Source organism: Sinocyclocheilus grahami, unplaced genomic scaffold (genome assembly GCF_001515645.1).
Source record: "Sinocyclocheilus grahami isolate Dianchi unplaced genomic scaffold, SAMN03320097.WGS_v1.1 scaffold405.1, whole genome shotgun sequence".
NCBI classification, from domain to species: domain Eukaryota; kingdom Metazoa; phylum Chordata; class Actinopteri; order Cypriniformes; family Cyprinidae; genus Sinocyclocheilus; species Sinocyclocheilus grahami.
The window spans coordinates 818,389-824,498 of NW_015505584.1; positions in this window are offsets into that span (position 1 = coordinate 818,389).

The window sequence follows — 6,110 nt, forward strand, 5'->3', positions numbered from 1 at the left end:
GAGTGAGTGAGTGAGTGTGTGAGTGAGCGTGCGTGCATGTGTGTGAGTGTGCGTGCGTGCGTGTCAGTGAGTGTGTGTGTGTGTGTGATGAGTGAGTGAGTGAGTGTGGATGCCATTCTTCTAACGATGTAGCAAGTACATCGGGTGTTATGAGAAGTGTTCCTGGTTCTGGTTGACCTAATTAATGCAGCTTAAAAATCCTTTAACGGATTTGAATATTAGAAGCGTATTAGCGTGTTATGTGTAAGCCAGGTTAAAGAGATGGGTCTTTAATCTAGATTTAAACTGCAAGAGTGAGTGTGTGAGTGTGCGTGCGTGTAAGTGAGTGTGTGTGTGTGTGTGTGAGTGTGCGTGTGTGTGTGTGTGTGTATGCGTTTTTGTGACAAATGAGGACATAAATTTGTATAATGACAAAGGTATGACATAGGTATTACAAGGAGAAAGTGACTTTTCAGGACATTACCCCATGTCCCCACTTTTCAAAACGCTTATAAATCACACAGAATGGAGTGTATTGAAAATCTGAAATAGCACAAAGTCTCCTGTAAGGGGTAGGTTTAGGGGTAGGGTTGGTGTAGGGCAATAGAATATACGGTCTGTACAGTATAAAAACCATTACGCCTATGGGATGTCCCCACTTTTCACAAATGTAAACCTGTGTGTGTGTGTGTGTGTGTGTGTGTGTGAGAGAGAGAGTGTGTAAGTGAGTGAGTATGTGCTGGTAAATGTGTCCCCGTAACAAACAAAACAAAAGGCTTAAAAAACATACAAAAGCCCATGAAAACTAAATAATTAATTAATGAAATACATAATCATTCAACTTAAACTGCATTTATTAAAAGAAAATATTCTGGATTCCATACAATTACTATGTGTTTTTCCTTCAGTCTTTAAAGTCGCAATGAAACGCAAATAGTAACAGATCTTTTCTGGTGTACTGTAATGTACATCCAAGTGTAACAGAGTATTAGAAGAAAAATAAACTTTTAAAAAATGAAGCACATGCATAGATTAATCGTTCACAATAAGGTCTATATGCATTTACAAAATAGTGTGAATTTTTCTTTCATGCGGACTGAATTTCACAAGATCACTCAGAGGTCTAAACCAGACCATATTTCAATCCAAAATGAAAAGGAAATAAATAAATAATTAATTAATTAATTAATATTTGGCTAAAGATTTGAGGGCCAATAAGATCATTTACATTATGACAAAACACACATACTATATATGCCTCCCAAAATGTAATTACCATAATACAAAAACAGCAACAAAAACATTTTAACATGGGAAAAAAACGAATTATTTAAACTGTAAAAAAAAAAAAACATTTGACGTTTGCACGACAAGAATGTGCTGAATGTGGAAACGTTTTTTCTTTATTTTTTTTCAGTTTAGACAGAGACGATGATAGTATAATTTTCAAAAACTTGCACTTTAAAACCAGTTTTCAAAAGATTGTGTTTTCAGGCCCCCAAAACGCAACCGTCACGTAAATGAACGGCCAAAACACCTGTAAATGTAGTTCAGGTAAAGTCACGTGAGGTTAAGCGTAAAGCACCTTGTCGAACCCCATCTCTATTGGCACTTTTCCACTGCGTGGTACGGCTCAGTACAGCACGGCACGGCACGGTTCGGCTTGCGTTTCCACTGCAGTTCAGTACCGCTTTAGTGTGGGCGGGATTATTCACATGTTGTTATAGTTGTGCCGCCTCTACTATCACGACTCCTAAAAAACGTTTTAATTCCACGTCGCCCCATCAAGCTCTCGCTGGATCCGCTCCTCTGCTATCAACGAGAGGAACGTCTGTTCTTCCGCAACAGGGGGAACAGCCACTTTTTGGTTGTTAAAAAAAGGTGCGCTCGCTCAAAACAGTTGCGTTCGATCCTTCGCTGGCTGTGCTGATTTAAATCTAGCGGTTCTGTTGTGTTTGTGTCTCATGTCGCAAGTTCAGTGACGCATGTAGTGACGATTCTCTCCGGCCAATCCGTGATCAGCAGAGTTTACACGTCACGTTTTGGTAACGGTACGGTACGCTTGGAACCCCAACCGAGGTGGTACTAAAAAAAGTACCAGGTACCAGGTACTGTACCCAGTGGCCTGGACAGGTGTTGCAGCGGCCCCGCTCCGGAAAGGAAGTTGTTGTTGGGGTCTTCAGCGTAAATTCTGGCTTCAAAAGCATGACCTCGCAACACGATCTGCTCTGAGAGAGGGGCACCTTCTCCCCCTGCTGCCACCTGATGAACGAAAACACCACAACAGATAAATAAACCTGGAGAACCTGCCAGCCCTTGTGGACAAATCTGCAAAAGCCACTGTGTTACTAGGGATACGTGTGAATATTTTCAGTAGTCTCTGAAGGGCAGCACTGGCTGTTTTGGGGTTTTTTTTGTCCTGATTTGTCTCTAATAGCCAAAAATACATTGTATGGGTCAAAATGATTGATTTTACTTTTATGCCAAAAATCATTAGGATATTAAGTAAAGATCATGTTCCATGAAGATATTTAGTAAATTTCCTACTGTAAATATACCACAACTTAATTTTTGATTAGTAATATGCATTGCGAAGAACTTCACTTGGACAACTTTAAAGATGATTTTCTCAATATTTCGATTTTTTTTTTCACCCACTGATAACAGATTTTCAAATAGTTGTATCTCAGCCAAATATTGTCCGATCCTAACCATACCTTCTTTAACAATAACAACCCTTTCTTCCCTAAGATATGACTCCACATCAGCATTCAGAAAGATATGCGTGCAATGCACTCGGTTAAAAGAGAAATATGATACTTCAAGCAAAGGTCATTTCTGACAGACCGACTGATAGTAACGGCGGGAAAGTTAGTTTGACATTCATTAGACATTCGGGTTTTTTTTGCCAATATTCTGAATATGTTACAGTTGGTTTGATAACTTTAGATCAATGGTGTTGTCGTTTAATGGATTTATATTATTGCATACATTAAAATTGGTAAAATACTATAAAACACATAAAATGGTAATTCCAAAAACGGAGCTTTGTGAGATAACAGGGATGTTTTCCCGAACATTTTAGTATTGGTTTTTGATTATAATGTGACGTTCTTAAATTGTTTAATTAATTTAAAGTTAATTTTTTTTACATTGTTTTCCTAGAAATGAAGCCTTGTGCAACATAAAGGGCGTATATTTATGTCTATCTGAGTTAGTTTGGGCTCAACACATAACAGCTGCAAATGAACCGAATGTCTAACTAACTTTCCCTCCGTCTGATACTAGTGCAAACTGTTCTGATTCACACCGCCGAACCCGATGAACACCTCTATGTTGTGTTTAGATTGTATAATAAAGTAGCTTGTCGCTTACAGCAGGTGTTTGTTTACAGTTCTGTTGATTCGAGTTCTCAGAAACACTGCCGCATGATCACGGTGTTGTTAGCATGTGTGTTACTGCACGACTCTGCTCTAAAACTGCGCCTTCATTTCATTTACTTCATGAGCTTCATTCTTATAAACCTGATATAATATTTCTACTCAGTTTAATTATTCCAATATTGGCGATGCTACGTGTAGCCGCTGGAAAAGCAAACGCATTTGGGTTGTCCTCATCCACTTACCGTACTTACAGCAGCCAATCAGAAATGGGAGCTTGGAGGCGGGGACTGACGTGTGTGGGAAAGGATTGTGGGATATGGAGTATATTAACATAATAGGCCAGAGTCTTTGCTTAAAATGAAGAATTTTTCAGTAGGGTTACATTTTAAGACGTTTAAAAATGTTAAATAAATTAGACAACAAAACATAATAGTTTTTTTAATTAACAGATTTAAAGCGACACTATAACTATGTATCGATTGAAAAAATACAACAGCATTGGTCTTGCAGAAGAATACCTGTGTACACAGATTCAGGACATCTTATCTGAGCGAATGGACAAAAACAGTTTTGTTATTCTTTGTCTGTTTGTTTGTTTTTACAACCAGTGATTCTCAGGAGGTTTGCCGTTTAAATCCTTTATTGTCATTCGTTGTGACAACAAACTCTCCTGACCGCACTCGTACATCTCGGAGACGTCTGCATTACATCTGCAAGACGTATTTTTTAGAACGTTTGCTCATCTGCAATGCGTCTATAGGACGATTCCTATCAGATGTCAAATTTAGATTTGGAATGAATGATTTAGAATGAATGTAAAACTGACATCTTAGAGACGTCTATTAGATATTTGTACCCAGCAGATGCTTTCCAGATCTTTAACAGACATCTTGCAGATGAATGTGTGCTATCTGGGTACTTTGTAGTCACAACGATCTTTTACTTTTCTCTGTTTATTGATCTGACTGTGACACGCACGAACCAATGTCCCAGATAGCACACGTACACTGCTGTGTGCAAACATCAGATAGACGTCTCTAAGATGTCAGTTTTACATACTGTACAATCTAAATCATAAACATCTTAAAGACATCTTCTAAACGTCTGTTTGACATCTGATAGGAAACTTCCTATAGACGTATCGCAGATGAACAAACACTCTAACAAATATGTCTTGCAGATGTAATGCAGAAGTCAAATAGACGTCTCCGTGATGTACGAGTGCGGTCAGTGGTATTTATGCAGTTTCCCGCGAAATCCATTCCAACAGAAATATACGGCTGTGTCCAAAATTCTCTCTATTGACCATTAAAAAAATAAGCTCTATATAGTATAAATGTGTGTAATAAGAATGTAATCATTCGTCATGTTGTCTTGTCAGCTGAGTGTTAGGGGTAGAGTGGGGAAAACGTCCTGCTTAAGGACTGGGTCATTGTTTTCTGTGAAACAAAAGTATAATGTGTCCAGAAGAGTTATCATAGTTTTAGTGACAATGACGTAAATTATAAACCAAGTATGAAAAAAGACCAGAGTTTTCATGTTATTAGATTTTTAACAAAACTTTAATTTGTACCAAGGGGGGGGGGGCGTTTTGCCTCACAGGTGGGGTTGAATTCCCCCGGTCTCTCAAACCAGCAAAGGACCAGCTCAAACCAGCAAAGGACCAGCATAAACCAGCATCCCAGCGTCAAAACATACCTAACCAGCATATGCTGTTTTTTCAAAAGGGAAAGCAATTTATACATTTACAGCAAAATCAGAGTACAGGCAGTTTTAGCTTCAAATTAAAAATAATATAATCATCAATTACAAAATTACATTAGCCTATTTGAACAATATTATTAGCTGATGCTAACTAGCTACTTGATGCTAACTTGCGGTCATTTTTTAAATATAAAGTCCAAATATTTTTATTCAACCACCTAGATAGAGTACATTTGATGGAAAAACAAAGGATTTGATGTTAAAGCAATTTATACATTTACAGCAAAATCAGAGTACAGGCAGTTTTAGCTTCAAATTAAAAATAATATAATCATCAATTACAAAATTACATTAGCCTATTTGAACAATATTATTAGCTGATGCTAACTAGCTACTTGATGCTAACTTGCGGTCATTTTTTAAATATAAAGTCCAAATATTTTTATTCAACCACCTAGATAGAGTACATTTGATGGAAAAACAAAGGATTTGATGTTCAGGACAGAGTAACTATGCCCTGGGGGCGTTTTACCCCACAGATTCGAAAAATTATGTCATTCTGAAAATATAATAATATTTCAATCATGACAACTCTCGGAACATTTTAGCATGGTGATGGATATGACAATGTTAATGTATTTGGTCTTGGCGGAACAGATCTGCTACGCTGCTGCTGAATTGCTGCTGCTGTGAGAAGGGTCTGGCTGCAGCTGGCGCTTGCACTCTCAGACGTGCATTCTCAGACGTGCACTCTCAGACGTGCATTCTCAGACGTGCACTCTCAGACGTGCATTCTCAGACGTGCACTCTCAGACGTGCATTCTCAGACGTGCACTCTCAGACGTGCATTCTCAGACGTGCACTCTCAGACGTGCATTCTCAGACGTGCACTCTCAGACGTGCATTCTCAGACGTGCACTCTCAGACGTGCATTCTCAGACGTGCACTCTCAGACGTGCATTCTCAGACGTGCACTCTCAGACGTGCATTCTCAGACGTGCACTCTCAGACGTGCATTCTCAGACGTGCACTCTCAGACGTGCA